Source organism: Miniopterus schreibersii (genome assembly GCF_964146895.1).
Source record: "Miniopterus schreibersii genome assembly, chromosome: 11".
NCBI classification, from domain to species: domain Eukaryota; kingdom Metazoa; phylum Chordata; class Mammalia; order Chiroptera; family Miniopteridae; genus Miniopterus; species Miniopterus schreibersii.
In genome coordinates this window covers 49926693-49953803 of record NC_138111.1, presented here as the reverse complement: position 1 = coordinate 49953803, position 27111 = coordinate 49926693, and the positions used below count along the sequence as shown (strand labels likewise).

Sequence of the window (27111 nt, the reverse complement as noted above, 5' to 3'; positions counted from 1 at the left end):
TTCCACAATTGAGTTACAGAAGACTGACTTTTGACTTGCTGGCATGCTCTCCTGACTTCTTGCTTGCTTGCTCTGATGCCAGCTGCATTTGTTAGGTATTCTACGAAGGGATTGCCAGGGCAGACAAATGAGGAACAATTTCAGCCAACAATTTATGAGGAACTGAGGCCTTAGTCCAGCAGGCCACAAGGAACTAAACCCTGCCAGTGACCAACAGGAGTGAGCTAGACCAAATCCTTTCCAGTCGAGCCTTTTGGTGATTGCAGGCTTGTAAAAGACTCAGAGGCTGAGGACCCACCTAAGCCATGCTCAAATTCTTGACTCACACAAACAGTGAGATAATAAATGTCACTAAATTTCGGGGTAATTTGTTGCACAGCAACATATAGCTAATATATCAGCCCTGTGATGAGTGATTGTTGTAGCTAGCCTCCAACATGCATGGCCCCAAACGATCCCTGACTCCTATCATTTACACCCTTGTGTAGTCTTTAAAATAATCATAACATAATATATATACATATATATGTGTGTGTGTGTGTGTGTGTGTGTTGACTTTAGAGAGAAAGGAAAGAGAGGGAGAGAAAGAGAGAGAGAAACATTGATGGGAGAGAATTAACACCGGTTGGCTGCCTCCTGCATGTCCCCTACTGGGGATCGAAACTGAAACCCAGGCACGTGCCCTGACCAGGAATTGAACCAGTGACCTCTTGGTTCATGGATCGATGCTAAGCCACTGAGCCACACCGGCTGGGCTGTAGTCTTCTATTGTGCCAGGACCGCTTTCTTCCTTCCTTCCTTCCTTCCTTCCTTCCTTCCTTCCTTCCTTCCTTCCTTCCTTCCTTCCTTCCTTCCTTCCTTCCTTCCTTCCTTCTTTCTTTCTTTCTTTCTTTCTTTCTTTCTTTCATATATCTTTATTGATTTCAGAGAGAGGAAAGGAGAGGGGAAGAGAGAGAGAGAAACATCAATGATGAGAGAGTCATTGATCAAGCCGGCAACCAGGCATGTGCCCTGACCAGGAATTGAACCCTAATCGCCTGGATCCTAGGTAGAAGCTCAACCGCTGAGGCACTCCTGGCCGGGCACCAGGATTGCTTTCTGAGAACCACTGTATGTGGCAGAAATTTTGAGTGTGTCACTTCTGAGATTAGGTTCAATACAGCTTGACTGTAACCTCACAAGAGACCCTAATCCATTGCCGCATAGCTGAGATGCTTCTGGATTCCTAATGCTCAGAATTTGTGTGAGATACTGAATGTTCGTTGTTACAGGCTGCCAAGTTTTGGAGTAATTTGTCATGCAGCAATTGATAACTAATAGAGTGATCCATTACCATAATACAATTTTAATGTCTGCTTGTTTGGGCCACTCCTAAACTGACCTTTTCATGAAAATTAGAATGCAGGAACTTTATTGGATAATGCTACCAGGATGTCTACTTGTGGAGAGAAAAACAAAGAAACAGAGTTGAACAAAGGAAAAATGTGTCCTGTGGTGCAATCATAGGGAAGCATGAGATGAATCAGTAGGGCACTCTGAAACTGGAGCTATCAGCAGTTTGAGCAGGGGTCAGGCCTTTGTGCACCTGCATTCAGGCGGTAGGCTGCATTGGGAAGGGCGTGTGAATCTTGGCTAAAAGAGGTCTTCCGCTCAGCAGAATACCAGAGGCTAACTGCTGAAAGCTATCAACCACCAAACTTCCTGAGAGACAGCATGTGCAGTGAATGCAACATTTAACACAGGCACAATATCTCCTCAAAGACGGATACCATAATAGTCACATAAAGCAAAAATTAATATGATTCAGTGCAACTTTTCTGAGCTGGAAGACTTGAAGCTACATTTTTAAAGGGCAAAAAATAGGAACGGTGACCCAGAATATTAAAAACTATGACAGAGGCTAATAAATTCTTAAATTATCTTTAATTTTTTAATTACCTTTCTTAATTACCTCTATGTAAATAAATTTGAAAATTTTATTAAAAGTTTAGTAGGAACATATAGTTTTAAAAAAACCTGACTAGATAAAATAGAACACCCAAGCTGAATAACTTCAAAGAAAGGTTTCAGGAGAATTCCTTTACTTCAACCAAAGCAGAATATGTGAAGAATGTTATAGGGAAATTTTACCAACATTTAAGGAACAGATAATTCTAATGATTTTAAAGCTTTCCCAGAGTATCAGAAACAAAGGAAAATTTCTAATTATCTTCCTTACATGGGTATAAAATCAATACAAACCACATTTGTACAAAAGTTAAAATTACAGTTTACTTATAAATATTAAAACAAAAATATTAAATAAAAAAATATTAGTCTCCCAAAGCAGATTAAGAGTAATATAGTTTTAAACAAATGGGTATTATTTCAAAACTGCAAGGATAAAACAAAATTAGGAAATGTCTTGACATAGTTTATCATATTAATATATCTGAGAAGAAAAGTCATATGTTTATCAAATAAAATGTTTTAAAAAAATAAGTCATGTTGGCAAAATGGTAAACAAGATGCTCTGTTTTTAAAATTTGAATACAAATACACTTTTGATTTAATTAAACCAAAAATTAAACTAACATTTATTAGTAATTTATATATTTAGTACTATATTGGACAATTTTTTATGTAAGGTACTTAATATTTACAACAAAAATGTTCATCTTTACTTTTCCTACATCTTCAAGAGTAAAAGACATTATTCATATTCTTATAATTGGTACACCAAAAATTAGTAAGAAAAATTAAGAAGTGATATCAAATTTGGAGCTATTTCCCTTTATAAGGTATATGACCCATGTATTTATAGGAAGATACTGCAATTTGAAAGTGACCTGGTCCTTCTTTTCTATAGTGGATTTTGAGACATGTTTTTAGTCCTAGAGTGAGCATGAGCAGTGTGGTAGTGCGAGATGTGAAGGAATGCTCATGGGATATTTTTTCTTAACAAGCTCCTCTGAGAGAGCCCCATTTGAAAACCTCCTCTGTCAGCCAGATACCCATCCACAGACTAACAACTTGGAAGAATATTACAGTATTGCAGAGCTGATAAAAGAGCCCCTAAAGGTGTTTCATGTGCAGTAACCCTTCAAATAGCATAGACTTTAGTTTTCTTTCCTGTTGTATAATCTTTTTTATTTCACATCTCTTCCAATGATACATTATGGATAAACCTATGTCCTTTCGGCAACGAACAGTAATGGCAAAGGTTGAAGAAGAAAATACGTCACTCCCCAAAGCTATAGACAGTAATATGGCCTATTGTATTTCATTCATTAGTATCCATTTCATTTGGGTGTGTGAATATATATGAAAATAAGGCATTTTATTTTCTGTAATACTTATTCACTTTCAAGGTAAGTTGATTGAAATTTTGATCAATTTATCTTGAAAATTATTTATAACTTAGAGTAAAAAATGTTAAAACATAATTTTTCCTCTTTTATTGAAAAAGCAATAAAATGATATAGGATCCAAAGGAAAAACCTCCTAAAATCTTGATTGCTAACAGCCTACCATTCCATTGGAGTTTTATTAGTGAAATTAAAAGGAGAAAAAAAAACAACATGTCATATTTGTCCTTAGATTTGTTTTTGGAATTTTATTCATGTAAAACAGTTTGGCTCTCTGTTGATTAGTCATTATAATTTGATGACTCAGAAAAGATCTCTATATGAATCAGTTTTTGTGGCCTTAGTTCAGTGCTTCCATTCAAAAAGGACACTTCCTCCACCCACTGTGTGATCTGGTAATAGTAGTATTACAGCTCTTACATTTCCAACTGCAGAGTGGGAGGGTTGTGAAGTCTATCAGTGCCTTCTGCCTTAAGTCTGGACCTGGTCAGAGGCAGGCAACTTATTTACGTCTATATATGTATGTATGTATGTATGTATGTATGTATTTTTAATCCTCTAGGATATGTTTTAGAGAGATGAAAGGAGAGATGAGAGAGAAAGAGAGAGAGAGAGAAAGAAAGAGAAAGGGAGAAAGAGAAAGAAAGATTGATGTGAGAGAGAATCATCTATCAGCTGCCTCAGGTACAATAATGACTGGGGATTGAAGCACAACCTAGGTATGTGATCTTACCAGGTATCGAACCTGCAACTTTTTTGTGTATGGGATGACTCTACAACCAATTGAGCCACCTGGCCAGGGCAATAATTTATTTTTTTTACTGACTTTTCCAACCTGGAGTGCTTCACAGTAAGACAGAAAGATATAAGTAGAAGAATCTGGGGATAGAATGAAAATGTTTTTATATTACCTAAGGCAGGACAGAGTGGGGGAAATGATAGAAAAGTGTTAGGGATGATTCCAGGCTGCTCATCAGTGGCTTTTGTTTTATTTCATTTCTGTCTCCTCCACTCTCTTCCTTTCTTTCCACCATTATTCATTGAGTGTCTACTTTGAGTTAGGGGATGGCTAGGCAAATAAAATAACTTGCTTTAATGGAGAAGACTCCATGTTTGAGATAGTATATCATTGTATTCATAGCTGCTCAATTTTTTTCATTCCTTTTCTTTATACCCAGATATCATTATTTTATTTCATGATGTCTGTAATCCCAAATATTTTCTGATATTAATCTCCTAAAAAAAGAGACTAACTCCCTCAGCTCTCAAAGATGTTCTTTAAAATCCATCCATCCTGAGCAGTTCCTATACTTATTATTGATGCCAATACTGAAAAAAAAGTAGAATTTATGTAGCCAAAGATATATTTCTTTTAACAAATACACTTTTATCTTCCACTAAAAAGGAGAAAACCAACACATCATATATTTAGAATAAGTGAATTGTTCTTGTGATTAAGACACTTATGCTGTTTTGATTACTCTGGCCTTGTCGGAATTTATCCAAAGAAACCCGAAACACTAATTTGAAAGAATATGTGCACCCCTATGTTCATTGCAGCATTATTTACAATAGCCACAATTTTGAAGCAGGCCAGGTGTCCATCAGTGGATAAGTGGATAAAAAATCTGTGGTACCTTTACACCTTGGAATACTACTTGAGCGTAAAAAAAGAAGGAAATCTTACCCTTTGCGACAACATGGATGGAGCTGGAGAGTATTATGCTAAGTGAGATAAGCCAGGCAGAGAAAGACAAGTACCATATGATCTCACTTACATGTGGAATTAATGAACTAACAAGCAAAACAGAGAGACTCATACATAACAGGCTGACAGCTGTCATGCTGGGGTGGGGTTTGGCTGGGGGTGGCGGTGGTAGAGGGATTGAGCCAAAAACCCCAGAAAACTCATGGACACAGATAACAGTGTAGTGACTGGGGGAGGGGTGCTGCAGGAGCGTATGGGGGAATAAACGGTGATGGAAGGAGACCTGACTTGGGGTGGTGAGCACACTATACAGTGTACACATGGTGTGTTGTGGAATTGTGCACCTGAAACCTGTATAGTTTTGTTAACCACCATCACCCCAATAAATTCAATAAAAAGGAAAAAAAAAACAGCACTCATTGTTTTAAATTATATTTCTATAACATCTATAAAACCTGGGACAGAAAGGAAATAACAGTTCCTATACTGGAGAAAATATATAGGGGAAAGTCAAGGATAAGACCCGAGAAGGAAAGTGGTGTGTTTATATTTACTTTTTTTTCTTCTTTTTTTCAGAAATACAACATAGAGTTCCCACTGAGCTTTTGAAGTAGTTCGTAGCATTAAAGGGAACTGTAATCATTCATGTTGCACCCTTCGGAGAGGTCATTTCTCTCTGTGACTGCACAATAAATGAAGGCGCATATTCTGGACATCTGTGGCCAGCTTGATTTTTTTTTTTTCCTTTTTGCTCACCTGAAAGGTTTCTAGACAGCATTAGCTGTTGTGGATAAAAATGGAATTCTTTACTCCTATAATATAGAGATATTTGCTCTTGTGACTCTGACCTCTCAGATCTTTCATTTATTGTTCGAAGCCACCGCCATAGATTTAGTCCTAAGAAGACCTCCCTTTCCTGGGATTAGTAACTATGGGATGGATGACAGTGTTACTGTGACTTGATGCCACCAGGCCACTATCTTCTCTGTACACTTTTGTGCATTTTTCTTTTTAGAGTGCAGCTTTGAAGACTCCTGAAAAATCTGGCAAGCTTTCCCATCGCCTGCTTCAACCAATAAGCATCGCTACCTCAAGGAAGTAAGTTGTGCATATAAAGGTAAATTTCCTTATATTTCATTGCCAGATACATAAAGGAAATTTTCTTGACTGAGTTAAAACACCTGTGCTTTCTGTGTATTCCAGTATGAGATTTCTTGCTCTCTTAATATGTGATTCTGCTGATAGGAAGACAACTTTGAATCTAGAATACTCACTCTTAGTGTCTTTTGCTTTGCTTACATGGCTCTTTGGAATATCATTTTCACCATTTCCTAAGCCACAGAAACAGAAAGCTTCAGATATTCATTCAGTACAGGGTGATAATAGTGTTTGTTTCATATGAAAACAAGATGATGACCAGATGATGATACTTTATGTGAAAGTTATGATGAGCTATAACACTTAATGCAACATTTTATTAACCTTATCAGATATGCTCAAACTTTCAATTTTCTCTGTTGAGGGTAGTTCTTCTAGATAGAGCTCAATTAAATTTGATTAGCAATATCTGGTTTTTAGGCTGAAATTTGTTCTCTTTTTCTTCAAAAATTGGAGAAGCCTCTATTTACAGCTTTATTCCACTTTTTTAAAGTTGATCCGATTTACACATAAATATATCCACTAAAATTCTAATGAAGCTTTCAAAAGCAGCTACTACAATAATAACTGCAGAAGCATGCATGAATTATGCCAACCCTAATCAATCTTGGGTGTTTCTTCCACACTGTTACAAAATACATTGCATAGAAGGCTAGAGCAAGCTCACAGCAGGCAAAATATGGTAGCTGAAGTCAAGCAGAGCTAATTTGTTGTTTAGGACACGTGTGAGGTGCAGAATTCACTGATCCATCGTGATCAGCTCTGATAGGGAGGACCGGTTCCCGGCGTGCATTGTTTCTGTGGGTTTTCTGTTGATGATACAGACTCCCTGGATCCTAAGAAGCATCTCTCTCCTCCTTTGGTTTGGTCACCTTTCCACTCGTCGATCTCAGCTTTCTTTACAAGGTTCGCCCAGGACGTGGAAGTCCTCACCGACGGGCGCACTTGGGAGTGTCGTTAGGGCAGCAGTGGGCCCACGAGCTCCCCTCACTTTGGCCCAGGGCAGAGTCCTCTTTTCACCACCACTGCCCCGCCCCCCAGCCTTTTTGGGACTGACTGGCTTTTTCCACTAGTGTAACTTCCTAGGGACTTACCCAAGTTGTTGCATGTTTCAGTGGTTTATTCCTTTTTGTTGCCGATTAGCAGCATTCCATGGCATGGATGTGCCACAGTCTAGGTAGCCATTCATTTACTGAAGGACACAGGGCTGTTCCCAGCCTTTGCATTTGCTGGAAGTCTTCCCCTGCTTTTCAAGGCTTCAGTTTCTGATCACAGCGGGCCATTGTGGTATTTTATTCTGCTCCGGGAAGCTTGCCCTGACGCCTGCACATGGAGTTCATTCCTGCTCCTTGGTGCTCCGTCATTCCCAGCACCCGCCTCTGTGGAGAACTGTTATGAGTTCATGGGAGCCGGACTGACCCTGTGTGTGCGAGGGGGTGTCTTATGTGCTCCTCCCAGTTTTTTGTTTTTAATGATAACTAAACCTGGGGATAAATGCCATGGTAGATAAGAAAAGAATAAATAGAGATAAAACAAATTCCCTGAAGGCTCAAAAGATTAGAATCATTATGAATCTAATATTCCTGCCCCTACTGGCAGAGGGGAAATAAGACAACAACAGGAATAACAATGATGACATCAGTGACAAAACCCCACAAGGTGGCATTGTCATGTAGTCATTGAAAGACACACCTGAGAAAACAGATAGACATGTTACTTCCAAAACCTGGTAAAAGTCCTTCTCAGTTTCTTCACCATAGTACTTCTACTTCACATTTGACACTTAGAATTATCCAGTCACTTATAATTATTTGAAGCAGTTTGTCCTTTGGCTTCCCCACCAAAGGTCAGACTTCATGAGAACATGAACTGTATTTGCTTACACAGCATCCCATCCCTGTGCAGCTGGAGGATATCCAGTAAATATCTGCTGACTAAACCTCTGTCTGACTGATTGAGTTACTTGGGAGATAAAAGAGATATGTATAGGAAAGTCCTTTGTAAACAATAAATGAATATAATTTGAAAATTTTATTTGCATTGTATATATATATATATGAATGGGGACAAAAGAAGAAATTGAACTAATGCTAATGCTTTAAGAAAATGTTATGAAAAATATATGAAAAACCCTAGTTTAAGCAAATATATATTTCAAGATTTAGAAGTATATTATGATTTCAAGTTTAACAGCGCTTTTCTCTTTAAGAGAACAAGTTCAAAACGCATATTGCTAAGTGATGTTATTTAAATTATCCGCATGTTTTTCCCTCATCCCTTGATATATTTTATTGGGCTGCTTTTTTTTTCTTTTTTACTTAGTCATGACACACTTAGCTAAAGTGAACAAAAAAAACACCTCTTACTGCATACCTGGTGAGACCAGGATTACTTTTAATGGATGGCTCCTTTTGAAATGGGAAATATAGAAACACAAAGCAAAATCAAGAAAGATACAATTTAGGGCAAATTTAGAATTGGCTTATCTCTCTGATTCAGATGCCTAAATACACATACCTAATGTGTGTACTCATCAGAGAAGTGAAACAAGCTGATTGTCTCACAACATATCTTATGTCTACATTGGTCCAAAAGTATTAACAGTATAGGTTTTTTCATGGTGAAACCCTTTTTATTTGGCCGAATATCATGGGCTGTTTGCTTATTTTATCAAAACTGTAATCAAAAGACCTGGGGACATATTATGAGATGGACATTTTGAAATCTATTTTTTCTTTTTATCTCAGTTTTCAAAGATATTAAAATATTTTTATACTGATAACATTTATTGCAATATTTCTCCTTTTTCTTCAGACCAAACCAGGAGATATTTAAACATCAAATAGAATAGAGACTCACCCTTGTATGGGAAACTTAGTGAAATCTTATATATTTGGCTTGCCAACCAAACCAGCTTTGATATTTGCCCTCCAGAGCAAGGAGACCTACTTCAAAGCCTGTTTCTAGGCTTATGTTTCATGGTGTTCATTCTTGCCAGTGAGCTGTACCGAAAGCCAGCTGGCAGAACGAGCCCTAGAATATGGCCCTTATCCTCAGAGGAAAACAGAAAGGGGAGAGGGGTGTTGGGTTGTGCAAGGCAGCTCGTATGTAGACGTAAACTACACTCTGATTGGGAGATTAATGTAGAATGAAAAAAAGAGCATCATTTTCTCATCTAGTTGCTAAGGGCAACCACAGTCATTTTTCCATACTGAGCTTTAATTTACGGAGTTATTCTTTGAAGAAATAACATGTATTAACTAATTAGTCTTCCTAATTTTTATGCATGTAACAAGATGGGTGAATCACAAAAACATCATGTGGTGGGGAAAAACAAGATAAAAAAATCACAATGAGATTAAATGGATATTTTTTAAGTTCGAATAGTTAAAAAACTAAATTTAATACTTAGCAATGGATACCTAAGTTGTAAAACTACAAGGAAAGCTGTTACTAAAGACATTGTTACCTAGAGTTGGGAGGGAGGGACTGGATCAGAAAGGGCTCCAAGGATGCTGTCAGTCTTTGATTTATTGACCTGCATGTTGGTTACATGGACATTTGTTACTTAATAACTAATTAAAATATACACTTATGCTTTATGCATTTTTCTTTGTTTGTGACTTTATATTAGGAAATTTAGTAATCATATCAATTTAGAATTGTCACTTAAACTAATGATTTTAAAAATTCAATTTTAAAATTAAAAATCAGTAAATGAAGCCCATTTAACTTAGATAATAACTAGCTATATAGAGGCACTGCTATGGCTTCACTTATACAGAGCTATAGGGTTTGGGGGCTAGAAGAGGGAATATACTCAGCTAGATGCTTAAGGGTGCATGACTCCTATGTTTCAAGTGTCTATTTGAAACCATTAACTAATTTAAAAAATTTTTTTTTGAGTTTGTTTTTTCCAGTTTTATTGGGATATAATTAACATATGATATTGTAGAAGTTTATGGTGTACAACATATAATGGGTGGACTTATGTAAATCCATTGATTTAGTTGCTTACTGAGAAGCTGGCTAGATAAGACTTGAACCTTTGAAGCAGTGGTTAGATTTAGAATTTTACAGATAATTAGAATGTACTGAGGAATAATAGTGACACAGAGAGAGAGAGGTTCTTTCTAAAATCAGTTTATCCTCACATTTTGGCCTTGTGACCTGAGACTCAATCTGCCAGCTTACATTTAGAAGTACAGTATTGATATTCTAGTGGCTGTGCTTCATTCAACTATTGCCTGCGTCTAACATGCATGCACATAAACACATATATATAATTAGGTTATATATCATTTTTATTTATAGGAAACCCACTGGAAAAGGAAAGACTGGCAATCTTGATGCTAGTAAAACCTGTGAGTGGCTAAAACTTAATTGATTTCCAATGTGGAAGATCCTGATTTGTATAATTTAGAGCTATAATTATTCATGGTTTGCAGGTACCACCTCATGTGTAAAAGTTTTACAGAGAATAAACAGTGCTTCACCTATACATCCCCAAAGCATAACTGGTGTTACCCAATGACAGTCAGAGCAAGCGAGCCAAAATAAGCAGGTGATTTTTTTCCAAGGCTAAACTAGGGTTTGTCACCACTCAGGAATACTGCTAAACAAAATTTTAAATGAATCAAACATAACAATTTACATCTTTTTAGTTCCCTTCTGCTCCACTATTATATACATCCATTAAAGATCCCAATTCTTTGTTATGCTCAGTTACTTATAGTTCCCTTCAAGATATTCCCAATAATTTGCTTGTCTCAATGCTTCCCTGTCTCATACTTGACCTAAGTTTCTTGCTGTTGGACCTACCATTTGCCCCATGCTTGTCCAACTTATCTCACTTCTTATCCCACATATCTCAGAAAAATTCAGACATGAGGAAAGGATTACAAAATGCATTCCACAGAATATTAATATCCCTTGATATATTAATAGATATTCTCCAAAATGAAAAAAAGTTCAAGATAAAATTAATCATATGCATAGTGACCTATTAAAATATAAATAGGTAAGTAATTTCCAGAAGTACCTAATGAATTCACTCAGGTCTCCAAAGTTGGGTGGACTACAGCTTGAAATATATTGAAAAAGTTTGATTTGTCCTTCCTCTTATCATGATGTGTATGTTGTCCTATCCCTGGCCATTGAGTTCATGATGGTGGGTGGAACCTGTCCTTGCTGCAACCCTGGACGGTTGTTGAGTGCTGGCCCCTTCATTCCATGTTGGGCTCTGGTCAGTGACCTTGCAGATCTTCTGCTCTTCTGTCTGTATGTCATCGATGCCTCACGTATGACTGAACATCCAACGGACCCCTAGGTTTCCTTTACAGAGTCATTATTCAATTTTCAGTGATTTTTGTATCCAATTCAGTGAATTTTGTATCGAATTTAGTGTCTACATTATACACACCCATACTTGCAAATATAATGAAATCCAAATGACATTCTGGACACATCTTTTTGACTCTATTCTTTTAAATTTTCCATAAGTGCTTTGAAAGAAGTACTGAATTGATGTTATTAAAAAGTGCATAAGAATCAGTTAAATAATATTTGAATATGTTATCTGGGAGGTCCATTGCATGTCTTCATTTGGCTTTTTGACTTTTTTTTTCAGTTAAAAGTTCAATGTTCTAAATAATTGGGCTTTCATACTAGTAAGTATATACATTTTTGCCTCACAAACCATACCCAAGACAGGCTTTTAGACAGCGTTATAAGAAATTTTCTTTAGATACAATATGAAAGTACTGAAAGGTCAAGATTTCTTTTCAAACTGTGTGAAATATTCACAACTTTGGGCCAAGATATATTCTTTAGAAGAGCTCCATGGAAAGTAAGGGCAATGGATAATGCATAAAACATTAACAATCCCAATCTCTAACATTTACAGATAGGAATCTGAGACAAGTACAATTAAGCAACTCAGCTAAAATCACTCTCCAGTTGCCACCAGGATTTGAAAACATCCAACGGACCAAGGCTGGAAAATCACCTATGCCTGTGATTTTCTAAATTGGAAGTGAGAAAGTCAGTTATTTTCAAGCGTTGATTGCTGTCAGTATGAGGAGCAGGAGCAGTTGGTGGCGATTGCTCCTCACTTTGTAGAAAACATTAGGTTTGCGATGAAATAATAAGCCATGGAAGGAGAATGTCCAAACCTGTGGAGAAGTTTTATAAAAGTTCATTTAAGTCAAGCAGAGAATATGCCTGGAGGCAAAATCTCAACAGACTGAGACTAAGGCTTCTTAGAATGGCCCTTTGCAGCTGGTTTTATGTATTTTGAATTAAGGAGGGAACCTGAAGATTAGAAGGATCGGGGAGAAAGAAAGGTAGGGATTGGATTACAAAATGGTAATAGTTAACAGGATTATGTGTTGTCTTGAGGGTGGTCATGCTTTAGAAGGGGAGGCATGTCTGAAAAGACACATTTTAAGGGTGTGTTAACATAGATTCACAGAAACAATGGAGAGGGCTTGCTTAGGGCAAACATAAGCCTCTTACTCAGGAAGTTTTATGCTTGGGGCATGACTTCCTACTTAGGAATTTGCGATCAGACCATCCTGCGAGGTTACTCTCCATAGAATTCTTTTTTTTTTTTTTTGTCCACAATGCAAAGAGTAGACAGATGTAGAGGGCCCTGGCAGCACTGAAAATGCTTGTTTCATGTGTTTCTGAAATTGAGCTGCATGTTTGCACTTTACCTGTTAACCTTCCACATATTATAAGAGCCAGGAAATTTTTCCTTTCCCATGAGATGGGTTTCTGTCCCTTGTGGCACAGTGTCATGACTAATTCATATAGCTGGCCTGAAAATTCAAGAATTTCGCAGCCATTCTCTTATGTTGTTCAAATCAAGAATCTATGTTCTCTTTACTGAAAATAGAAAATATATTCCTTACTTTTTTTTTTTCTCACCTAGATGACTTAGTGGTTAGTTCAGCTCTACCCCGGAATTACTCAAAGGGTGCATTTCCTCATTTTCTGGCAGTCTTTATCTATCGATGCTCCTCTTCACAGAGTAGTTCAAGTACCCAGGTTTCAACTTCCACACCGTGTAAGGCTGCTATTTCAACAAGCAGCACTTATCACAAGATAAGAGACGACATTTTCCCAAGTGAAGAACTTTGAATTCAGAGCTAGATCACTTGGGAGGCTGATTTCACTTTGCTGGCCTAAGAAACGTTCAAACCTGTAGAGAATTTTTATAAGAGTTTATTTGAGCCAAAACTGATGATATGGGCCAGGGAGCAAGATCTCAAATGCTCCCGAGAATGACAGTTTGAAGTTCTTTCTATGTATTTGAGATTAAGGAGGGAACATTCTATGAAGGTGGGGAATGGATTACAGGCTAGCTAAGAATAAGTGCTCTCTGGAGGGTTGTCACACTTTAGAAGGAGGGATCTGACAGGGGACCTTCCAAAGATCTGTTAATCTAGAGGCACATGAACAGTGGACAGGGCTTGCTTGAGGCAAAGATAAAACTTTTACTAAAGAAGTTATATGCCTGGGGCATGACTCCCCACAATGACCTACCTGTTCAGTTAGGAATTTATGATATGACCACCCTTTGAAGTCACTTTCCATAGAATCCCCTTTTCATCCACAACTCAGAAAGTGATTCATCCAAACTCCAACACATAGAGGCTGTTGAAAATGGAATAAGAGGCTGTTAGGCCTGTGGAGTAGCCACTGTTTCATTGCTTCACTAACAAACTCTCTTTCACTTTAAACTCTAAAAAATAAAAATGAAAATTAAAAAAAAGGCACGTAATACAAAAGAAGTGGAATTTATTTCTTTTCATAAGCCTGTAATACAAAGGCAATAGAATTTCTTTTTATCATAAGCCTATCTTGTTTATCTAGGAATAGGTATGAACATTTCCCCTGAGTCCCCAAATCATGACACTAATTTTAAGAAGCTTTTAAGATTCACCCTGGCCAGGTAGTTCAGTTGGTTATAGCATCGCCCCTATATACTGAGGCTGTGAGTTTGATCCCCAGTCAGGACACATACAGGAAACAACCAATGAATGCGTAAATGAGTGGAACAAGTATTTCTCTCTCTCTTTCTCTCCCGCTCCCTCCCTCCCTTCTCTCTCTCTCTCAAATCAATTTTTTTTAAAAAAAGCTTTTCAGATTCTGTAATTCAAACTGGTTTGTCATATTTCAAATTATCCCAGGAATTCAACAAGTCCTTTTGGAAAGGGGTCCTTGGCTGTGGTAGAAGGTCCTTCTAGAAGATTATCTTGTTGGGGGGACTGACCATATACTTTCTAAGTCTGAGTCTTTCAGAGCCTGTATCTATTTTCTCTGCCTAAAGAAGCTGTGACTTCTTTTCCTCTGTCTGTTTTAATAGGTAAATCTATAACTTCTGTTAGATCTTGAAAATTCAGCTCAGGTCAGGAATTACACCTTTGGGACCACTCGTGTAGCTCCCTGTGCCCCCGCATTCTGTCTGAGTTAGATCCCTGCCTGTACTGCATGCAGTAGAGACCTCCTTCATGACACTTACTCAGATCTTTCATCTCCATGCTTCTAGTTATCTAGCACATAGTTGGCTTCCATAACTGTTTGCTGGATAAAGTAAGATGAGAATTCATAGTGCATAGTGTCTCTTCAACCTCTGTGTTCCTGTTTAGTAGAAAATCTTTTTTCTTCCTGGATATGTCTGACTTTACTAGAAGAGCCTGTGAGCTCTGGCTGGGTGGCTCAGTTGGTGGAGTTGCATCCTGTGCACCAAGAGGTTATGGGTTCAATTTCTCGTCACAGTACATAGGTTGGAGGTTTGATCCCCAGTTGGGGATGTACAGGAGGCAGTCGATTGATGTTTCTCTCTCACATCAGTGTTTCTCTTCCTTCCTCTCCCTCTCTCTTTCTCTCTCTAAAATCAATGAAAACATACCCTCGGGTGAGGATTTTTTTTAAAAATCTGTGAAATATTATATACCAAATTTATCTACCTATCTCAAAATACGAAAACTAAAAATTTATGTTGAGGAATTGCCTTCTGTGTTATATAACCTTTTGTGCGAAATGAAGATGTTGTTTTCTTAATTATGAAAATGTAACTCATATTTATGTTTTAAAAATAACACCATTAAGCTATAACCATGGTTACCATTTTGGTTTTATTCTTTAGTTACTCTCCTGTGTGTGTGTGAGATACATACCTATCCAACGATGTAATGACATACGAAGTATATATTGTTTAGACTACATGATTTGCTAGAGAAAATACACTTATGAAATTTTTATATTCCAGCTTCTTTTTGTTCCACATGCAATTAAATGTAGCTGCCCACAGGATGGCATCATAGTTCTCTTTAAAAATCCAAAGGTTAGTGCTTTTCTCTGACATTTATGTGCTAGACTTGTAAAGCAGAAACTTGCCGAACTGAAGATTTGAGTATTCATAACATCTTTATTACGGTTGGTCCTCATATCTCCATTTTGATGTTAATTCTCAGTGTAGTTACATGGGTGAACAATCAGCTCAGCAGCACTAAGAGGAAATATAAAACTTGGCTTGAGCAAGCTTGAATAAATGGGAGATTTTAACGCACATACTAAATATAAGGAGGGGAAATATAGTTTTCTGATGGCAAGGGCAGCAGTAGCTGTCTTGATGATTGGGTATTTAACAGATCGTATAAATTCAGCTACAGATAGTTGCCAGGAGCAGTTGCATAATCCACATGAAGCAAGTTCGTATCAAAGGAAGTCAGTAGCATTCATTGCTTGTGTCTAGCTATACTTATTCTCAAAGAGGCAATGTCTAGTTTCTTCAGTGCAGTGGTCCCCCCTTATCTACAGGGGGTATGTTCCAAGACACCCAGTGGATGCCTGAAACTGCAGAGAGTTCCGAATCCGATATTGTTTTTCCTCTGCATACACAGCTTTCTGCTTAATCAACTTTAACTTTGCAGGATATATGGCAGCAGCTTCTTCATCCGACGTGGCTTCTCCAGGAATTTTTGTATTTTTCAGTCCAAACCTATTTCTGAATCTGTGTAACCATCCCTTACTTTCATTAAATGGTTTCAGTGTCACTCTTTTCAGGGGATCCCTTGCGGAAGTCTTCACATAGTCTCAATGCTTTCTGGTGCAACATGTTGCCGTCAATCAGGACAGGTTTTCTGTTCATGTCTTTCACCCACAAATGTAATGCCTTTCCCGTCTTAACTAAGCCCTTATCAGAGACCTGTGGCTGTAACTTTTGCAGTTTGAGATGTAATAGCAAAATTAGCATGAATTTATTTTTCCTTCTTTACATTTTCATGGACTGAAAATTTGTTCTTACTGTAGATCTTAGCAACCTCAGCGTATGTTTTTTTTTTCTTTATTTATTTACTTATAGGAAGCCCTTTAGTGCTTCTCTTGGCCGTATCCGAATTGCCAGCATCACTACTCTTGCACTTTGGAACCATTATTAAGTAAAATAAGGGTTGTACAAGCTGCCATATTGTGACAGTTTGATAACTGTGGTGGCTGCTTAAGTGTCTAAAAGGAAGGGAGCATATATAGTGTGGAGATGCTGGACAAAGGGATGTCACCTCCTGGGCAGGATGGATCAGGATGACTGGAGATTTCACGACACTACTCAGAACAGCATGGGTTTCAAATCTTATGAATTATTATTTCTAAACATTTTTTTTAACTATTTTCAAACTATAGTTGACTCTGGGTAACTGAAATTGCAGAAAGCAAAGCCACAAATAAGGGGGGCCTACTATATTCAAGGGCTGTATAAACATCAGTGTGAATGACCTCTTGTTTTCTCAGAACAAAGCAAACTTAATCCCAATTCCCAATGTAGTCCAGATGTAAGAAATTGGGGCAAAGAGATTTTTTCCAAATTTCAGGTGTGAGCAAAAGGATGTGGTTCACAGGCCTCTTGTAGCTACAGCTACAGCAGACTAGATCCCTGACCAGGCATCTAGGTAGCTGATTTTATTTTTCAGAAACAGCTATATGATACTGAATGAAGCCCCAAGTTTGGATTCTGGGAAATTAGGGCTCTCATTCTGGATACTTTGCTACCTGCATATGTGATCTGAACCAAGCATTTAAACTAATCTCTTAGTTCTTTCTAATTTTATTTTTAAACATAATAGGTAGAAACATATGGTCTCTAAGACATTTTAAGCTTCTCATGTTTTATGAATATATTTCTATTTTTACTAACACTTTCAAAACTCAATATTTTAATTAAAAACACATTCTTTATGACAAGTCTTCATGTAAGTCACTTTTTTAGAACTCAGAATGATCTTTTTCCATAGGTTTGTAATAGCACATTTAGACGTTATTTACCCAAGTTAAATAATAATCACTAATCAGTTTTATAATGAGCAGAACTATAATTTAGAAGCTACTATAAAAATATTATTTAATATTATCTACAGGGTGGGGCAAAATTAGGTTTACAATTGTGAATATGCAAAACACAGTTTATTTTTGTGTTATTACATATTAATGTATTATTTTCCATACCAACAACTGTAAACCTACTTTTGTCCCCATTCTCTTTTTTTTTGCATTTATAATGGAGACATAGAGAATAAAAGCAGGGGTTCAAGAGTAAAAAATTGAAAACAGTCTCTGGTAAAGAGGGTTTTTCAAGGGATAAGTTCTGGAGAAGAAATTTAACTCTGAAAGGTAAAAATGAGACGAGGTTTGGAGAAATTCCATTGATAAAGACTCTAGAGCATACGCAACATTTTCTGAGCAGGAACACCTCTTGGAGTTCTGGGTTTTTCAAGAAAAAAAGGCCAAATTAGCTGATTTACACAAATTAGATGTTACCATTGTATACACAGTTGAATTTCTAAACCATGTTGCATAAAAGTACTATACCACTATATGACACATGTAATATATTCATAAAATACTTACCCCATAGGTCATTAATATAAATCTGTTAAATAGAATTCAGTTCTATTCAAACTGCATTGCACATAGGCTATGTGTAGAATATTTTGCAAGACGTGGAATGCAAAGATGATTTAGACCATCTATGCTTTTAAGAAGCTCATTTAAAACGCATTAAGATATGTAGTACAGGCTAATTGAAATAATAGCAATGAATAATTTTGGTGTAGATGAGAGTTAATTTATCTAAGACACTGGAGAATCACCGAATCTCATTTTTAAGTAAGACTCCAATGAGGTGGGGAGGAAGGCTTAGGAAGAGGAGGGATACACAGAAGCTGAAATACAGTGGAGTGTCCAGTGTATTGGGAACTATAAGTAAGTTTCAAAGAGGGTAAGAAAAGGAACTGGAAAGGTGAGTCTCGTCAAGAAACGTCTTGTATGTTAAGATGCATAAACTCTTGTTGTTAATGGGGAATCATTGGAAAACACTAAACATGAAGCTACATTACTGAAATTTTATTTAACAAAGATCAACCTGAAACAGTGTGGCTAGGGAAAAAGAGTCAGTATGCTCTGGTCATTACCTAGGAAAAAGTTTGAGTGCTTGGACTAAGACCCTGGTAATGTTTGTAAAAGAAAGAAGGGATTCCAGAAATATTTAGTTATAGGATTTAGTGAAATGAATTCAAGACTTATTTTTTTTAAAAACTATACTTGTGGAGTGAACTCAGATAGTTTATGCATGCAGCTTACATACAAATCAGGGTGAATTAAGACTTGTTCAGGGACCAGCCAGCATGGCCCATGGGTTGAGCATAAACCCAGGATCCAGGAGATCGCTGATCGATTCCCAGTCAGGGCACGTGCCCGGGTTGCGGGCTCGATCCCCAGCAGGGGGCGTGCAGGAGGCAGCCGATCAATGACTCTCTCATCATTGATGTTTCTCTCTCTCTCTCCCCCTCCCTTCCTCTCTCTGAAATCAATAAAGATATATTTTAAAGAAATATTTGATTTCTCAGTCATCAAGCCTATGGCAGGCCTAACCTGCCTACTCTGTGGAGGAAAATACAATACCATGTAGGACATATTTTAGTAGGTTTAGCCAGAGGCATTTTTCTCCGTTATTAGTCTAAGGGAAGGAGAAACACAAAGCTGCTCTGTTCAGCTTCTCTGTAAACTCACATGTTCCACTTTGGAGCACATCGGTAATAGTGTGGCTGTCATATACAGACAGTCCCCTGCTTCCGACGGTCCACCTGAAGATTTTTAAAATTTATGATGGTGTAAAAGCGATCCACATTCTGTAGAAACTGCTTCAAACTCAGATCTTTCCCTGGGCCACCAGTGTATTCCGGGATGCCACTCCCTCGAGCTGCAGAGGCATCGGGCAGGCGGGCCCAGGGCAGACAGCTGGTCCTGCACAGTGTCCTGCGGTGACGCCAGCCTTTTTCCTCTCCTGGCACACGCAAGTCAAGTACTAAAATTCTGCAGCCCACCAAAAAAGATATTATGTTTTGGCCGATCTGGCCCCCCAAAGGTATAATTTTGATTAGTAATCACATGTCATTTTTGCTCCAAAGTGACTTTTTAAAAATCAGGTGCCTATACTTGTACCTAAGGATTTCTGGCACCAAGAATTAACAAGTCAGATGCAACCTCATTATGCGACGTGACCAATAAGATATAACTCTATTATATGACCTATATATTTATGGTTCAGGACAGGGCATTCATACCAGATGGCCACTGTGGTGTTGGCTGTTGTCATTTTTTTAATTTGATAATCTAAGGGAAAAGAGGTCAGTGCCCCTGACTAAGCAGTCAGGTACTGCATGTCTTAACAATTCTTGCGCCCCCACTGTGCCATGACAAACAGGTTGAAAATTGCCGGTATATTGTGTTGCCAGTGTTTTTGGTTTTTGTTGTTTTGTGTGTGTTTTATATTGTGTTCTAAGCACATTTAAGGTAGGCTAGGCTAGGCTATAATGTTTGGTAGGCTTGGTGTATTGAATGCATTTTCAGTTTATGATATTTTAAATTTATGATGGGTTTATTAGGATGTAACCCCATCGTAAATCAAGTAGCATCTGTGTTGAATTTCCTTGCCCTCTATGAAATATTTTGTGGCAGCATTGCAGAACACCCATGTGCCTCATATCACACAAAAACTCAATTGGAATATTCAAAATGTGCATAAATTACCACAAGTAATTGTATAATGAGAAGAGAGAGAAAAGTATCACAAGGAAGTATTCAAGTCACACCAGTGGTGGGTGATGATAACACAGAATTTCAATTACTCCCACATTCATGGTAATAGGAATTGATAAGTGACTTAGGAAGGCCAAATATTATGCAGATAATACAGGGCTGTTTCTCTACTTAGTGTAATAGAAAATCAACAAGATCAGTTCTGCTAGCAAAGTCAGAGCAAACTTGTTAACAATAGGTGTAAAGATAAATCCAGATATGAAATCATCTTAATTATGAAAAGAGAACCACCTGACATGCATTTATGGAAAATGGCTTGAAAAAATGACCCCACTGAAAAAAATCATGTCTTACAGTTATCCTCCATGTGTCATCTAAAATGTGAACAGCAGTGAAATAAAATGATAATGATGCAGTATGATAATTTTAATTATATCCAAATGTCAGAAATGACAACTGCAAGTCTTTTGTCAGTCAAGTTAAGAATAGCATCAAGAACATGAAGTGCATTTTTTGTTGTTATTTGTAAAAGCGGGACAGGGAAGGTGAAAAAGATAAATTCTTTAAATTTGAAAAGGAATAAAATATCACAACCTGTTCTTAGTATTTTTATATTGGACTTCTTGTTAAACAAATGGCACAGTAGCACAGAACACTTTATTTTCTTATTAAAGTGGAAAAGAGCATTGACTTTCAAATTCTTCACACCGTGGAGCCTTTTGAGAATATGTTTGCATTACACATTTAGATGGAACGCACCACAGTTTTGTAGTCCTTATTTCACAGACAGTTACCCCAAACACCTTTTTAAAATAACAACTGGGGATGTCTACTGGGGAAGACTTCAAGATAAACTAAATCTCCTGCCCTCAAAGAAAAAATAAATAGTATAAATGTGATCTATGAAGTAGAAAAGTGTCCAAAGAAACGGAAATCCAGTTCTATTAAAGCCTGGAGGGAGGACCGGCATCCACATGGAAGTAGGGGGTTGTTTCAGGGGTACATGTTGATGAAACAGCGGAGGGTGGGGAAGATTGGGGCAGGTTAAATTGAGACTTAGGGGAGATTTTTATTAGAAGACGCTATGTTTAAAAAGACGAAAGAAGATGCTATATTAGTAGAAGCATGTTTAAGAAATTAAGTTTGCTTAAAGGATAGATTATGTATAAAAGTGGGATGTGAATTCATGAGAAACAAATGTGAAAAGGTTGTGTGCACTACTAGTTAAGGACTTAGCAGTTAGATTTTTTTATGATAGGGAAATAAAAAATGAAATTGACAATTGATGATTGAATAGGCAGAAGGTGCTTTATGTGTTTTTAAATTTTTTTTTATTTTTATTATATCATTGTTACAACAACTGTAAAGTGGGCTTATTGAAAGTAAGGCTCAGGTGAGTTGCCCAATGTATATACTTTGCAAGGAGCAGAATGGCATCAGCGCTGCTCGGGACTAACTTCGAATGGAAAGCTCTCTCCGTTGGGTTATACCCTAACATTCTTAACTTCCTCTGGGAGGTGGAGCTAAATGTTTTAGAGCCGTGGAAATATGATTGCATTTCGTGTGCAGTATTCAAAGTGACCCTACAAAAGGGGCGAATATCTACTTGGATTCTTCGGTCGTGTTTTTTGTTTTTTTTTTAAACATATCTCTTTATACCTACACCATATGTTTAGTTAAAAGGGTTGCTAAATAAAATCTTACTGCCAATATTCTTATTTTATCACCCACCTACTTACTAGCTCTGGGTATTTCATTTTATGACTAATTTTCCTCTCAGTCTTGGGCAGAGCCCCTTTCCAGCGGTGTGAGCTTCTTTCAGTCACACCCCCCCTTTCTCTGGGTGTGAAAAGGAAGAGTTAAAATGACCAGACCATATAATCGTGAAGGTGGATTTCTTCTTTCTGAAAAGGAGCTAACACCTGACCTATTTAAAAGGGGTATTTTCCGGTTTTCTTTTCTCCACCAGTTTTCTTGTGAGTAGAAAATAAATTTGTTGAGGGTTTAGCATTTCCCAAGAAACAGCTGCCGCTTAGTTATTTTTATAACCTGCCTGCTGTAAAGATCATGCTCACTATCCAAAGAACAACAATCATAAATTGAATACAATATAAACTATGGTTTTAAAAGGTTTATGTCTCCATGAACTGTATTAAAACATTTATCCTAAAGGAAACATTTAATTCACTTAAAATTTCACTTTCACTCAAAATAGATATTGTACATATATTCTTAGTGATAATGCGAAAATGAGCATGCAAGTTCCAGGTCCTAGTTAACTTCGGGTGGGATGTCGGCTTAGTTAACATAGACCAGCGGTGCTTGCACTGCTGCATCGCTCACTTAAAATGCAGCGAATTGCTTGATAGTCATGAACTTCCATCTCTCCTCCAGCCTTATTGATATATAACTGACATATAACATTGGGTAAGGCCATGGGGTACCACGTGATGATTTCACACACGTATGGATTGTGGCGTGTTTACCATAGTAAGGTTAACACAGCCGCCACCTCACACAAATACCATTTTGAAAATATTAAAACTTTACTCTCACAGCAGTTTTCAAGTACTGTACAGTATAATGTAGTCACCATGTGGTACCGTAGATCCCTGAAACTTCTTTCTTTCTTCTTTTAAAATATATCTTTATTGATTTCAGAGAGAGGAAAGGAGATGGAGAGAGAGAGATAGAAACAATGATGAGAGAGTCACTGATCGAGCCCGCAACCGGGCATGTGCCCCGACCGGGAATCGAACCCCGATTGCCTGGATCCTAGGTGGATGCTCAACCGCTGAGCCACGCCCGGCCGGGCGAAACTTATTTCTCTTATAACTGAAAGTTTGTATCTTTTGACCAACATCTTCCTGTTTCTCCCACCGCTCAGCCCCTGGCAGCCACCACTCTAACTCTGTTTCTGAGTTTGATGCTTTTTGATTCCACATGCAAGTGAGATCATGCGCTATGTTTGTTTGGAAAAATGTATTCAAGTCCCCTCCCTCCCTCCCTCCCTCCCTCCCTCCCTGCCTCCCTGCCTCCCTCTTTCCCTCCTTCTTTCCCTCCCTCTCTCTCTCTTTCTTTCTTTCTTCTCTCTTTCTTTTTTCTATTTCTGTGAAAAATGATAGGAATTACCTTGAATCTATAGATGCCTTTGCGTAATATGGACATTTAAACAATATTAACTTTTTCTGTTTATGAAGATGTGATATGTCCCTATTTATTTGTGTCTCCTTCAATTTCCTTTCATCAGTGTCTTGCAGTTTTTAGGATACAGATCTTTTACGTCCTTAGTTAAATTTATTCATAAGTATTTTTATTGTTTGTTTTTATGCTATTTTAAATGAGATTGTTTTCTGTTTTCAGATAATTTATTATCAGTGCATTGAGATAAGTAGTGTAGGTTGACTTTTGTATCCTGTGACTTTACTGTGTTTATTAGTTCAAGCAGTTTTTTTGGTGAACCATTTTGGATTTCCTGTATATAACATCATATCATCAACAAAAAAATGATTTTACTTCTTCCTTCCTTTCAGATTTGGGTGTCTTTTATTTTTTCTTCCCTAATTGTTCTAGCCAGGACTTCTAGTACTGTGTTGAAAAGTAGTGGCAATAGTGGGCACACTTGCCTTCCTCTTCCTGATCTTAGAGGGAAATTTTTCAACCTTTCATTGTTGAAGATGATATTAGCTGTGGGTTTTTCATATATGGCCTATATTATGTTGATGTATGAACTTGCATCTTTTTAAAGAGAGAAATTTCATTTGATAATACTGAATATACATGCTGAGATCCTGATGCATTCTTGACCATCTGAAACTTCTTGCTAGATGTTCTCTATGAAGACCAGGACATGATGACACAGTGGATGGTATTAAATATCAGACAAAAAATAAATTGCCTAAATTTATTTAAATCACAAACAAGCATCTAAAATTTCTCTGGAGAAAAGAAACATTTCTTATACTTGGTAATTAAAATTTGGGAACTTTATAGAGTATTTGTCAATAAAAGATGGAATTTTCATAGAACACATAAAGCACATTTCAGCCAGCCCGAGGCAATGATTGTTAGTGATAGAAAAGGAGAGTGCTGAATGGACAGAAGAGAATTTTGAATAGCTAACTAAACTCCAGACGCTCTGTTGATTGTTGGTCTGAAGGCATAGACATCCTGACTTGGCCCTCTCAGGTAGTCATGTGTGATAGGCATGCCATGGTGCTAATATTATGTATGATGGGATACCTTAAAACATATAATCATGTGTTGAATGTTAAACATGTTAAATGTCTTTTCCTGGAGATATCATTTTAATTTATTTTGAATTCTTCTGCCTGGCTCAAAAGAAATACTGTTCATATTTGACATAAAAGAACACAATCATAAAGTAAACACACAGGCATGTGTTCTATAAACCACAAATTATTTTTCCTTCATGTTATGATATAACAAACTTCCAGTTTTCCAATTTAATTAGGATCTATTATTTTAAATGATAGTTCCATCTTATCCAGATTTTCCAGTATGTCATGCCTGTTATTTTTATGATCATCTTTGGAAATCTTTATCATATAGAAGATTAAAAATGCTATTTTTATTCATAACACATAGTTATAAAGCCATGTGGTAAAGAAATGGCAATATTTTAAATAAATAATTCCACAGTTCACTACTTCACTTGAAAAATTATGTATACTTTACATTGTTGTCTCATTAAAGATTAATAGAAAACTGTTGCAGTGAGCCATGGTAGAATTTCTTGATATTCAGAAAGGTTGTTACTCTGCTGTTTATAGTTTGCCTGGATGTGAGAAATGGGGTTTCAGTGAACTTACCGCAGCATACTGTAACACTTTAGAAATGCTAAAATATTTCATGTACTTCTTGGTAGGATATGTACACCTAACCAGCAGAGAAAATAAATATCAGTAGATGTTAAATGTATGTGGCTATTGATTTAAATATATTGAGTGATTTCTTCCTTTAGTCAGTAGCATTGTTCAGGGTGATTTGTGTTTGTTAAATTAAAACATCCTTCAAAATATTGAAGTCAGATGAACGTCATGAACTAAAGCAGTGGGATGGCGGCACAGAGTGGAGATTGAATATCACCCAGAATCACAGGGCTAGGCAAGTAAGCAGAGGTTCCAGTAGCAAGGAGCAGGGGCAGGCCCAGAGGTCCACGAGTGGAGCAGACATTAAGAGCAGTTGGCAAAGTGATAGGAACAGAAATACCAACAGGAAGTGTAGGGTAAAAGAAGTTTGAACCCATTCCTACTGGTGATTCCGATACTGGGAAATCAGGACAGACAGGAGCCAGCATTAAAGCTGATATTGCTAATTTACTAGTTTAAGTCACATTATATACTGAAAGCATTACCCTCAGAATAAAATATGGGATAACCTAGAGTCGATTGCTAAATGTGCCTGGCTCTGAGTGTTAGAGAAATGCAGATATTAAAAATAATCAGATAATTTATTCAAGCAGCCCTGCTTCTGGGGCCCCCCAACCGAGATATTTCCTCCTTCTCAACTGTATTAGCAGTGCGATGGCTCAGTGTTTATAGAATGTTGTGTGTCATAGAATAAGGTGTTTGAAAAAATCCTTGGAAAATATGTGTATAAAACCAGAGTTATTTCGTAATGCCGAAAATAGTACCTTTAATGAAATGGTCATTAGTATATGCCAATTCATTCATTCATTCATTGTTCATTATTTTAAAAATTTAATTTATACAGTCTCCCAGACACTTGTTTTTATGCTGGAGATATGTCAGTGAACAAAAGCAAATTAAGTATTTTTTCTCTCTCTCATGGAATCTGTTTCAGTGAGGGTAAGGCAATCATATGAATTACAGATACATAAGTAAATAAATACAGGGATGAGCAAAAATAGGTTTACAGTTGATCGTATGGAAAAAGACAAGCAGGTTATGATTATGACCAGCCATCATTACCTAAAAGATAAATCATAAGTAAGGATACAAAATAATAACAAGAAGACAAATACAGATAGGTAATACAATAATTAATAAGTAAATAGTAATACAAGATAAAATCTGTTTCGTGTACTCACAACTGTAAATCTGCTTTCGGCCACCCTGCATATAGAAGTCAAGGGGACCGAGGCGGGCTGGTGAGGAGGGCGGTGGAGGGTCGGTGCTGTTTCAGGCGGCTCCGCCCGATGGTCAGCGAGTGCGTGTCGGAGACCACATTTGCGCTGAGACTTGAATTACGAGCGGAGCAGGACATGCATGTGCATGGGGAGAAGGAGGGGTGAGATGAAGGGCCCTGGGCCCAGTATTTGCGGAAGCACCAGGGTCCAGCTGGCCGATCAGTGTGGGGAGCGGTGCGTGATACGACACGAAGTCACATTAGTTTGTGCAGTCCGATCACGGAGACCCTTGTAAACTGCAGAGGAAACTTTGAATTATATTTTGTGTGGAGTAGGAAACCATTTAGGTTTTAGGCAAAGTACTGGCACGACTTGACTTACGTTTTATTTGGATCGTTTTGGCTGATAGATGGAAATAAACCATAGGAGAGTAAGAGGGAGGCAAGAAGACCAGCTGAGAAGCTATCAATGTGTTGAAGAAATGCGATTGTTATTCAGGGGCCAGGTAATTCCTCCAGTTAGCTGTGGCTTCAGGTAAAGAAGAAATATATTAACTAGCCTGTTGTGTTCCCTGATGATGTCATACTAACCATGTTTAAAGATATGAATGAATAAAATTCATTAAGAGTTGTGGGCCCTTCAGGCTCCATTTTACACCTGGGAAAATGGAGTGAGAGAGAGGTTTT

The 27111-nt window shown here is 37.4% G+C and overlaps 1 long non-coding RNA gene across 3 annotated transcripts in view; it reads left to right on the top strand.

Annotated features, from left to right (window-relative positions):
* The window catches only part of LOC308563933, a 334396-nt gene that overhangs the window by 36227 nt on the left and 271058 nt on the right, over nucleotides 1–27111 (top strand). The window contains exons 2-3 of one of the 3 annotated variants that reach the window (XR_013999873.1): nucleotides 6071–6172; nucleotides 10528–10577. This is a non-coding gene — a long non-coding RNA (uncharacterized lncRNA). The remainder of the gene's footprint in view (nucleotides 1–6070; nucleotides 6173–10527; nucleotides 10578–27111) is intronic. The other 2 variants (XR_013999871.1, XR_013999872.1) reach the window with 2 other exon arrangements.